The sequence below is a fragment of the Cetorhinus maximus genome, unplaced genomic scaffold (genome assembly GCF_964194155.1).
Source record: "Cetorhinus maximus unplaced genomic scaffold, sCetMax3.hap1.1 HAP1_SCAFFOLD_1479, whole genome shotgun sequence".
Lineage (NCBI taxonomy): Eukaryota > Metazoa > Chordata > Chondrichthyes > Lamniformes > Cetorhinidae > Cetorhinus > Cetorhinus maximus.
This window is the reverse complement of record NW_027597420.1, coordinates 43,924-56,582: the sequence shown is the minus strand read 5'-3', so window position 1 is coordinate 56,582 and position 12,659 is coordinate 43,924. Positions and strand designations below refer to the sequence as shown.

At 46.5% G+C, this 12,659-nt stretch overlaps 1 protein-coding gene across 1 annotated transcript in view; it reads right to left on the bottom strand.

The window, feature by feature from the left end:
* The window catches only part of LOC144676266 (uncharacterized), a gene marked incomplete at its 3' end in the record, with an annotated part of 80,013 nt that overhangs the window by 24,216 nt on the left and 43,138 nt on the right, over positions 1-12,659 (bottom strand). The gene's annotated exons all lie outside the window — the stretch shown is intronic.

Below are 12,659 nucleotides of genomic sequence, written 5' to 3'. Positions count from 1 at the left end.
TAAACTTTCCCTCCTCGTCCTTCTTGGTTGGTCTGCAGCCTTTGACACAGTCACCACACCATCTTCCTCCAACACCTCTCCATCATCGTCCAGCTGGATGGGATTGCTCTCGCCTGGGTCCATTCTTGTCTAACCATAGCCAGAGAGTCACTTGTAATGGCTTCTCTTCCTGTCCCTGCACCGTTACCTCTAGGGTACCCCAAGGATCTATCCTCACATTTGACCCCACGATGAGCCTCTGACCACATATTCCCCCCATCACTAACATCAGCTATTTCCACCTCCGTAACATCGCACGACATCGCCCCTGTCTCAGCTCATTTGCTGTTGAAGTTCTTATCTGTGCCTTCGTTCCTCCTTGACTCAATTATTCCAACACGCTCCTGTCTGCTCTCCCCTCTCCGTAAACTTGAGCTCATCCAAAACTCTGCTGTCCATGTTCTAACTCACCCCAAGTTCCATTCCTCATATCACTCCTGTGCTCACTGACCTACACTGTCTCCAGGTCAAGTAAGATTTTAAACATCTCATCCTTGGTTTCAAACCCTGCCAGAGCCTCATTTCCCCCTGCCACCCAATCCAGGTATGTGTCTGGTAAACCTCTGAACTGCTGCAATGCATTTAATCCTTCCTTAAATAAGGAGATCAATACCGTAGGCATCACTCCAGATGTGGTCTCACCAATGCTCTTTACAACTAAAGCATAACCTCCCTACTTTTGTAATCAATTCCCCTCACAATAACTGATAACTAATAGGCAGCTCACCAAGGGCAAACTTCTCAAGGGCAATTAGGGATGGGCAATAAATGCTGGCCCAGCCAGCAAAGCCCACATCCCATGAATGAATATAAAAAAAAATAAATAACATCCTATTAACTTTCCTAATTACTTGCTGCATCTGCATACTAGCCTTTTGCAATTCATGCACTAGGACACCCAGGTCCCTCTGAATCTCAGAGCTCTGCAACCTCTCACCATTTAGGTAATATGCTTCTTTTTTTATTATTCCTGTAAAAATAGGCAATTTCCCACATTATACACCTGTCAGGAAAATATAATAACTTTCATAATGTTATTGGAATTTATTGTAAAGTAGAAATAGTATTTGTCTGTATGTGTGTGTGTGTGTGTGTGTGTGTGTGTGGGGGGGGGGAACTTAACTGAATTAGAGATAGCTGGTCTGAAGGCTTTAATGTATCAAGAAGAGGAGCTAGGTTTAAAATGTCAAATAGGTAAACACAGCTGAAGTTTTAGAATGCGAGGTATAAAGGGAGCATTTGTATTTTGAGATAAATTAGAGTAGTGGTTTTCAAAGAGGTGGTAAGGTGTTACACCTAACCAACAGAGACTAAACCGAACAGTGTGTTTATTTTTCACAAAGCTTACAGATAAAATTGGTACTATGAAAGATCTTTATTATTAGAAAAGTAAGAGTTGAAATGACATCTCGAAACAAGGGATTTACATTGAAAATGGAGAAATCTGTATAAAGGAGATGAGGTTATGTGTAAGGGAAGAAGGAATTCTAAGATCTAACACGAGTGTGAAAAGCCTCCAGCATCTAAGCCTCAAGCTGCTGTCTACAAGGAACCGAAGCTAAAGAAAACTCACTTTGAATTCGACTGGCCCAGGTGTGTTGCTTTGCCTGAGTCTGTTTAAATCTGTGTTTTACTGTTGCCTTAACGGGGGTATAACTGGGAGTTAGATTAACTAGGGGAACTAGGAGTTATCATCGTAGTAATTTGTAAATCTATATATGTGCTTAAAATCATTTTTTTAATCAATAAAGGTTTAATTTAGTTTTGTAAGAAACCTCTAAGACTCGGTGGTCTTATTACTACTGAATTCAAGGCACGCATCTCAAAATAAGTACAAATTGTAAAATAGTTGTGGCAGTTGTTTCAAGTTTCCTTCTGGGATTTGAACAGCTCAGCATTTACCATCCACTGTGCCATAACAACTCCATTTGCCAGATCTTTGCCCACTCACTTAACCTATCAATATTCCTTTATAGCCTCCTTATGTCCTCTTCACATCTTATTATCCTATCTATCTTTGTGTCATCAGCAAATTTAGCAGCCAAACTATTTGTCCCTTCATCCAAGTCATTTATATAAATTGTGAAATGTCGAGGTCCCAGAACTGATCCCTGTGGCACACCACTCGTCACATCTTGCCAACCAGAAAAAGACACATTTATGTATGCCCTCTGTTTCCTGTTAGCCAGCCAATCTTCTATCCATGCCAGTATGTTACCCCATACACCATGAACTTTTATTTTCCACAATAACCTTTGATGTGGCCCCTTATCAAATGCCTTCTGGAAATCTAAGTACAGTACATCCACCGGTTCACCTTTATCCACAGCACATCTTATTCTGTGTATTATGAAATATCCCTTTAAATGTCTGCCACTAAACCTCCAGTAAATCGGTTAAACATGATTTCCCTTTCACAAAACCATGTTGACTCTGCCTGATTGCTTTTTCTAATTGCTCTGCTATAATATCTTTAATAATAGCTTCTAACATTTTGCTTATGACAGATGTTAAGCTAACTGACCTGTAGTTTCCTGCTTTTCGCTCCCTTCCCTTTTTGAATAACATTTGTTATTTTCCAATCTAATAGAACCTTCCCCAAATCTAGGGAATTTTGGAAAATTAAAACCAACCCATCAACTATCTCACGAGCCACTTCTTTTAAGACCCTAGGATGAAATTCATCAGGACCCGGGGATTTGTCAGCCTGTAACTCCAACAGTTTACTCAATAACATTTCCCAGGTGATTGTAATTTTCCTGAATTACTTCTTCCCTTCCATTTCCTGACTTACAGCTATTTCTGGGATGTTACTTGTATCTGCTATAGTGAAAACTGATGGAAAATACCTGTTCAATTCATCTGCCATCTCCTTATTTTTCATTATTAATTCCCCAGACTCACTTTCTATAGGACCGATGCTCAATTTGTTAACTCTTTTCTTATTTAAGTATCTATAGACACTCTTACAGTCTTTATATTACTCGCTAGCTTTCTCTCGTACTCTAATTTTTCCCTCCTTATTAATCTTTTTGTCATTCTTTGCTGTTCTTTATATTCTTTCCAATCTTCTGACCTGCCATCCATCTTTGAGTAATTAAATGATTTTCTTTAAGTTTGATACTGTCTTTAACTTTTTTATTTAACTATGGATGGTGGGTTCTCCCCTTGAAATTTTTCTTTCTCATTGGAACGTATCTATTCTGTGTATTATGAAATATCCCTTTAAATGTCTGCCACTGAACCTCTATTGACCTATCCCTTAACTTTATTTGCCAGTTCACTTTAGCTGGCTCTACTTGCCCTTATTTAAATTTAAACACTAGTCTTGGTCCCACTCTTCTCTTCCTCAAACTACATGTAAAATTATGATCACTGCTACCTAGGGGTGTCTTTACTAAGAGGTTATCAATTAATCCTATCTTGTTGCTCAATACCAGGTCTAGTATCGCCTGCTCTATGGTTGGCTCCAGAACATGATATTCTGAGAAATTATCCCAAAAACACCCTATGAGCTCTTCATCTATGCTACCTTTGCCCATCTCATTCTTTCAGTCTATAAGTAGACTAAAACCCACATGATTATTGCTGTACCTTTCTGACAAGCTCCCATTATCTCTTCCTTTATACTCTGTCATCCTGTATAGTTACAATTAGGGGGTCTGTACACCACTCCCAGAAGTGACTTCTTGTCTTTATCGTTTTTCACTTCAACCCAAACCGCTTCTACATCCTGGTTTCCTCCATTACAGGTCATCCCTCTCTAATGTGCTAATACCATCGTTAATTAACAGAGCCACGCCTCCACCTTTTCCTAACTTCCTGTCCTTCCTAAATGTCACATAACCATTAATATTCAGGTCCCAATCCATGTCATCCTGCAGCCAAGTCTCTGTAATGACTAACAGATCGTACTTATTTATTTCTATTTGCGCTATCAGTTCATCTGTTTTGTTTTGAATGCTTCGTGCGTTACATGCAGGGCCTTTAATTTTGTCCTTCTATTATTTTGTAAAGTCTGGCCTTATCTGCTGATTTACTCTTGGGTCTGTACTGTCTGCCCAGTGCCCAGTGAGGGGGATGTTCTGTACCCAGCAAGGGGGAGACGGGTTCTGTGCCCAGTGAGGAGGGTTGTCTGTGCCCAGGAAGGGGCGTGTGTTCTTTGCCCAGTTAAGGGGGGGGGGTTGTCTTGTGCCCAGCAAGCAGTTGAGGATGTTCATACCAGCCCAGGCACTGCCAAATGTTCCAACGTCTTGAGTATTGGGTCTGTGGAGGAAGAGTTTCACAGAAAGGATGTTTGTTTTTGAGCTCAGTTACACACAGGGCTCCTCACTATGTTGGACTAACACTCAGAAGCTGCCTTCTGCACCCCCTATCCACTTGCACACACATCTCTGTCTGTCTAGGTGGATCCATCAAATCAAAATTCAATTCAGTAATTTTTCATGAAAGACTAATATAAGCCACCAAGATTAGAATAAAGACGACAAAACCAGAATAACATAAAAATATCAAAACGAAAGCATGGAGAGCTAGATATAAATAACCAGAAACTTAGACCTGTGGCTGACATAGAGTCAGTATTTACACAAAAAACAGACCACAGACTGAAACACCTCATCAAACCACATTATAGGGTGGGAGGGGGAGAAAGAGAGGCAAAGAAAAGGAGCTTTACTCTGTAACTAACCCCATGCTGTACCTGTCCTGGGAGTGTTTGATGGGGACGGTGTAGAGGGAGCTTTACTCTGTATCTAACCCCGTGCTGTACCTGTCCTGGGAGTGTTTGATGGGGACAGTGTAGAGGGAGCTTTACTCTGTATCTAACCCCGTGCTGTACCTGTCCTGGGAGTGTTTGATGGGGACAGTGTAGAGGGAGCTTTACTCTGTATCTAACCCCGTGCTGTACCTGTCCTGGGAGTGTTTGATGGGGACAGTGTAGAGGGAGCTTTACTCTGTATCTAACCCCGTGCTGTACCTGTCCTGGGAGTGTTTGATGGGGACAGTGTAGAGGGAGATTTACCCGTGGTTGCATTGCCGGAGGGACAGTACTGATGAAGGTGTCAAATGTCCGACACACTGTGAAACTAGTATGCAAGACCTTGTTCCACCCCTGTTGGCGTTGGGCATCATGGTGGGCGTGAGCGGATAACATGGTGAGAAAGCTAAAAAATCGGTTTTACGCTGTCATGAAATGAGCTTGTGATCGCCTGCTCCGGCCGTCAGTGGTGGGCCGCCATTCCCACTGTCCAACGTCAGGAACCTCATTTCAATGCATTTGCATCTCATCGTCTTGCCTGCCCTCCTGCTGGAATCACCCCCACCCCACCCCCCAACACTGGATCACCCGAGCACATCAATGTGGTTGCGCACTGTCGTGTTTCACAACAGCATTGAAAAGGCGAGCACCTGGCGAGCTATACTTCAGGGGGACTCGGAGGTGAGTGCACCGTGACGTTGTGCAGCGCTCGTGAGGATCGCCTGTTTGACTTCGAGGAAGAGGCACCGTGCATTCAGGTGAGGGCACAGGCAAGTCGCCTTTTCCCACTGGCTGGCAGTGTGATGCCCGGGCAAGGGCTGCCCTGCGGTTGATTGTAGTGCAAAGCACGTGCGGTGTAGGGTGAAGGGAAGCGGCCACACATTAAGGAAACCTTGTATAAAGTGAACATTCCTCCACAGCTGATACAGTTCAGGTGCAGCTACATTGACATGTTTGGAGTCGGGCCTCTAGCTTAACTGCCCACTCAAGCAACGTAGAGGCCTGAAAGTGCCACCAAGTGCCCCAGAGCTTTTCACCCCTCGGGCACAAACTGCAAACTAATGAGTGTTTTAGTGGACTGCGGAACAATTGTATGACTGGGCACTTTGTACAATCTCCTTGCAAAAGTTGGCCATGGAGCAGTCACTGGTGGAGGCGCTTACAGCCCCTTGCAATGTCTTCATCCCGGTTTGGACCAGTCTCCTCCATGGTTCAAGCTAACAGTGCAGCCTTGCTGTGTGGGTTAGGAGAATGCCTGTGCCTGAGCTGAGAGCACAACATGCAGCTCAATGGGCAAAGCTGCCGCCAATCGGTCAGGTGGAATGGGACAGAGTTGAGTGGGGTCTCGGGCAGCCATGCAGCGCACTAAACTCTGGCCATCCAAGTGGTGGCCAGCACTCTCTGGGATGCGTTAAGCGGCCTTCAGACTTAACCAAGAGAGGTTCTTAGTACACCCATGCTAAGCCACATGTGCCTCTCTTTCATCCTGCAGGAGGAGTACATCAGGAGCATGGAGCCAGGTGAACTAGCTGTCTGCCTCATGGCGTACAGAGAGCAGAGACGAAGGAGAAGAGATTGATGGAGGCGCCAAGCAGGGCAGAGAGAGGGAGCGGCACCCTCAGAAAGAAGAGGCGGCTGGGGCTCCTGCACACGCTGCTGAAGAGCCACAGCAAGCCGTCGCTGGTCGGTGCCTAGCTAGACCCAGGGTCTATCACTCTTGCAGATGACCGAGAACCAGTGTCGCTGAAGACGTCGCATGTCCAGAGAAATGGTCAGTCACATCTGTCACCTGCTGCAGGATTTGGCGCCACGGGGACATGGAGGGCATCCACTGCCAGTGGCCGTGAAAGTGACCACGGCGCTCAATTTTTACACCAGTGGCTCCTTCCAGGGCTCCACAGGTGACTTGTGTGGAATTTCGCACGCCTCCACGCACAACAGTATCCAGGTGGTCATGGGTGCCACCTTCACAAAGGCACAGAACTCTGTGCATTTCACCCAGGATCAGGAAAGCCAGGAAGCAAGAGCGCTGGGAATTGCGCAGATCTCAGGTTTCCCACAGGTGCAGGGTGCCATCGACTGCACTCACATGGCGCTTAGATATCCATGGCAACAAGCAGTCAACTACATCAACTGCAAGGGCTTCCACTCGCTCGGAGGAGTGCAGTCAGAGCCAAGTTTGTGGCACCACAGGCAGCTCTGCTGTCCAAGAGGGTAGGAAGAAGAGAGGAAGAGCCACAGTGATAGGGGGTTTGTTAGTTAGGGGAACAGACGGGCGTTTCTATGGCCGTAGACATGACTCCAGGAGTCATGTTGCCGTCCTGGTGCCAGGGTCAAGGATGTCACAGAGCGGCTGCAGGGCATTCTTCTGGGGGAGGGTTATTTTCTATCCATTCATGGGATGTGGGCGTCGCTGGCTAGGCCAACATTTATTGCCCATCCCTAATTGCCTGTGTTCAGAGGGCATTTTAAGAGTCAACCGCGTTGCTGTGGGTCTGGAGTCACATGTAGGCCAGACCAGGTAAGGACAGCAGATTTCCTCCCCTAATGGACATTAGTGAACCAGATGGGTTTTTACAACAATCGACAATGATTTCATGGTCATCATCAGGCTTTTAATTCCAGATTTTTGTTTTCCCCATGGTGGGTGATCAGCCAGGGGCATGGACCACGTTGGTATCAATGACTTAGGTAGGAAAGGGGATGAGGCCCTGAAAGCAGACTTTTGGGAGCTAGGAAGGAGATTGAAAAACAGGACCTCTAATGCAGTAATCTTAGGATTACTCCCAGTCCCACGTGCAAGCGAGTTTAGAAATAGGAGAATTGACCTCGTGGCTGGAAAGCTGGTGTCGGAGGGAGGGCATCAGATTTCTGGGGCATTGGGACTGGTTCTGGGGAAGGTGGGACCTGTACAAGCCAGATGATCTACACCTGAACAGGACTGGGACGAATATCCTTACAGTGAGATTTGGGAGTGCTGATGGGGAGGTTTAAACTAAATTGGCAGGGGGGTGGGAAGGCAAATTCAGAGCAGGGAACGGGAGATGGCGAATTAGTGAGTGACTCTGAAAGGCAGAAGCAACACAGATTGAATAGTGTACAGCACAGGAATTTGGCAGTGTTAAAAGGCATATATGTAAATGCCAGGAGCATAGTGAATAACGCCGATGAGCTGAGGGCACAGATAGACACGTGGCAGTATGATATCACCTCTATAACAGAAACATAGCTTAAGGAGGGGCAAAAATGGCAGCTCAACATCCCTGGTTATAGAATGTTCAGGCAGGATAGAGAGGGGAGAAAAAAGGTGGGTGTGTAGCATTATTGGTTAAAGAATCAATTACAGCATTGAGGAAGGATGATATACTAAATGAAGCATCAAATGAGGCCATATGGGTTGAGCTCAGAAATAAAAATGGGTCAGCCATACTACTAGGAATGTACTATAGACTCCCAAATAGTGGAAGGGAGTTACAACAGCAAATATGTAGACAGATTTCTGAGTGCAAAAACAATAGGGCAGTAATCGTTGGGGACATCAACTACCCAAATATCAATTGGGATACAAACAGTGTAAAGAGCTCAGAGGATGCAAAATTCTTGAACTGTATTCAAGAGAACTTCTTTAGCCGGCACATAACAAGCCCAACGAGAGGTGTCACAATTCTAGATTGAGTCTTAGGAAATGAAGCTGGGCAAGTGGATGAAGTAGCAGTGGGGGACCATTTTGGAGATAGTGACCATAACATAGTTAGATTTAGCATCATTATGGAAAAGGACAAAGATAGAACAGGAATAAAAGTTCTAAATTGGGAAAGGCAAGAGCTGAGAGGTGAGCTGGCGAGAGTGGACTGGATACAGCTATTAGAATGAAAAACTGTGTCAAATCAGTGGGAGGCATTCAAAGGTGAGATTCTCTGGGCACAGTATAGACATGTCCCCACAAAGAAAAGGGTGGTATTGCCAAACCTAGAGCCTCCTGGTTATCCAGAAACATACATGGTAAGATAAAGCAGAAAAAGAAAGCTCATGTCAGTCACAAAAGACTTAATACTGTAGAAAGCCTACAGGAGTATAGAAAGTACAGGGGTGAAGTAAAAATGGAAATTAGGAAAGCAAAGAGAGGATATGAAAAAATATTGGCAGGTAAAATCAAAGAAAATCCTAAGATGTTTTACCAGTGCATTAAGAGCAAGAGAATAACTAAGGAAAAGGTAAGGCAGAGATCTACATGGTAACTGGTGGGTTGATGCAGAAGATGTGGGCAGCATTCTCAATGAGTACTTTGTCTCTGTCTCACTAAGGAGAGGGACGATGCAGACATTCTAGTTAAAGAGGAGGAGTGTGAAACATTAGATACAATAAGCATAGTGAAAGAGGAAGTACCGGAGGGACTGGGATCCTTGAAGGTGGATAAATCACCAGGGCCGGATGGATTGTATCCCAAGCTGTTGAAGGAAGCCAGGAAGGAAATAGCCTCTGAGGATCATTTTCCAATCTTTACTAGATACAGGTGAGGTCCCAGAGGATTGGAGGTCTGCGAACGTTGTACCGTTATTTAAAAAGAGTGTGAGGGATAGGCCAGAAAATTATAGGCCGGTCAGTCTGACTTCAGTGGTGGGAAAATTATTGGAAACATTTCTGAAAGACGGGATAAACTTTCACTTAGAAAGGCACGGATTGATCAGGGACAGTCAGTGTGGTTTTGTTAGCGGGAGATCATGACTTAGTAACTTAATAAAATTTTTTGAGGCAGTAACCAGGAGGATTGATGAGGGTAGTGCAGTGGATATTGTCTACATGGGTTTTAGTAAGGCACTTGACAAGGTCCCACGGCAGACTGGTCAGGAATGTGAGATCTCATGGGATACAGGGGAAGGTGGCAGGTTGGATCCAAAATCGGCTCAGTGACAGGAAACACAGGATAATGGTCGATGGATGTTTTTGCGAATGGAAAACGGTTTCCAGTGGGGTTCCACAGGGCTCAGTGTTGGGGCCCTTGCTGTTTGTTGTATATATTAATGATTTAGACTTAAATGTGGGAGGCATGATTGGGAAATTTGCAGATGACACAAATATTGACTGTCTAGTTGATAGTGAATAGGATAGTTGTCGACTCCAGAATGATATCAATGATTTGGTTGAGTCAGAGGAGAAGTGGCAAATGGAATTCAATCTGGAAAAGTGTGAGGTAATGCATATGGGAGGGCAAACAAGGCAAGGGAATACTCAATAAATGGGAGGACATTGGGAGGGGTAGACGAAGTGAGAGACCTTGGAATGCATGTCCACAGGCCCTTGAAAGTGGCAGGACAAGTGGGCGAGGTGGTGAAGAAAGCATATGGAATGCTTTCCTTTATTGGATGAGGTATTGAATACAAGAGCAGGGATGTAATGAGGAAATATATAAAATGCTGGTTAGGCCACAGCTGGAATTTTGTTTACAGTCCTGGTCACCACATTGCAAGGAGGACATAATTGCTCTGGAGAGAGTACAGAGGAGCTTTACAAGAATGTTGCCAGTGCTTGAAAATTGCAGCTATGAGGAGAGATTGGATAGGTTCGGGTTGTTTTCCTTAGAACAGAGGAGGCTGAGGGGTGACCTAATTGAGGTGTACAAAATTATGAGGGGCCTAGATAGAGTAGACAGGAAAGAGTTGTTCCCCCTAGCTGAGGGGTCAATTACCAGGGGGCATAGATTTAAGGTGATTGGTAGAAGGATTAGAGGGGACATGAGGAAAAACTTTTTCACCCAGAGGGTGGTGGGCATCTGGGATTCACTGCCTAAGTTGGTGGTTGAGGCTGAAATGCTCAACTCATTTAAAAGGTACCTGGATCTGCATCTGAAGTGCTGTAACCTGCAAGGCTACGGACCAGGGGCTGGAAAATGGGATTAAAATGAGCGGCTAGTTTCTTTTTTCTCTTTTTGGCTGACACAGACACGATGGGCTGAATGGCCTCTTTCTGCACCGTAATGTTTCTATGATTCGCTGAATGTTCAACTGGTCTGCGACCCCATCAAACACATCCTACAGGTCTGCGCACGATTCCCTAGGAGTGTCCAAGACTCCTACATCCTCAGTAGGTCTAAGATCTTTGACATCTTCCAGGGTCCACAGAGGCTGCAGAGTTGGCTCCTTGGGGATAAGGGCTACCCGCAGAGGCCGTGGCCAATAACACCCGTGCGGCGGCCTCAGACTGTAGCAGAGCCACCCTAGAATGAGGCTCATGCACAAGAGGAGAATTTTGGTGGAGCAGACCATTGGGATGCTGAAGATGCGGTTCCGGTGCCTGGACCAGTCTGGTGGAACCCTGCAATACAGCCCAAAGAGGGTGTCATGCATTGTCATCGTCTGCTGTGCCCTTTACAACCTGGCGCTGCAACGGGGAGACGAGCTGGCTGGGGAAGAGATGGAGGAGCTGGAGGTCTCCTCGGATGAGGAGGACGCCGACGGGGATGAGGGGAGGAGGTCCTCAGAGTCGAGCATGATGGTGATGAGGCCATTGTGTTATCCAGTCGAGGCAGGTGTGTGCAGGGGGCTCTCATAGCTGCTAGCTTTGTGGAGGATGATGATGACATGCAGAGAGGAGACCCCACAGATCCTCACATTGCACCTGTGAACGTTTAAATCCAGTCTGGCTTATGGCAGCGCGCAAACCCTCTGTGATAAGGCTTCTGTCATGGAGACGCAGTGGATGCCCATAGTCCCTAGATTCCAGGACAACATGCAGCGAGGACACTCCACATATTCTCACATAGCGTCTGTCAATGTCTGACTCCTGTCTGGCTAATGGCACCTCACTTGCGCTCTGTGAACAGGGCCATGTCATGGAGATGCAGCGGGGAAGCTTTAACTTCCCCTGATCCTATGGCATCCTTCATGAGCTGAATCCTTCAGGACCGCACTGTCACCGGACACAGATGCTGATGTGATTGGGGGCGGTGGAGGGGGGGTTAGCTGCACCTCTAAGGTGCTGGTTGCACACAGCGAGAATGAGGGAACTCTGTGCCGCCGGCCCAGGACATTCTGGCAGCAATGATAAGCCCCATCGAGGCGCAGGTATGACTGATGTGTCCAGTGACAGTGAAGGCGCACCATCAGTGTGCTGGGAAGGCTGCAAAAAGCACAGGGAAGAGGCCCTGAACTGAATCACCTGCCTTTATCTTGTGCAGAAACTAAGGTTTTACATCTGATTGACATAAACACTGCTAATCAGAACAAAGAGCCATAGACAGGGAGACATTCTTGGGAGTTTATTGACAATAGTGAACATTATGTACAAGTGATTAACACTCGTGCCCAGGCTGTGCAGCTAATTCTCCTTAACTGTCCTAACCCTGCCGCTACGTCTTGGTGCTCCCCGGATATCCACAGCAGAGGCGGAGGCAGCCTGCTGACTGTGACGCCCTGTCTGTGATGACCTTGGCGGGCGTCCTCTGGAGGGCCGAGACCTGGAGGGCCCCGGCCTGCTTTCAGGGTCCTGCTGTGTGGCAGTAGCACCCTCCTCAGCCTGTGGAGCTGGAGCTGCTGAGGTCACAGGAAGAGGGGATTCGGATGGGCTGGACACTCCTGCAGTCACCTGGATGGATGGCCCCAGGGTGTGCACCTGCTGATCCTTCTCCCCATGGGTGCCCAAGGGCCTGTGGCTGACTCCTTGAGAAGAAGGGGAAGCTGGAGTGAGATCGAGCTGCCCCACACGCCTCACGCGATGACACTGCTGGAGGCCAACTATGGCACCAGCGATGGAGTTGAGCCCGTGCAGCAGTGCAGTCCTGGACTAAAATCCTGCCAGTGTTGGCCTCGGTGCGTTGGCATGCCGGCTCTATCACCTCAGAGTGAAAGTGGATGGACTCTTCCAT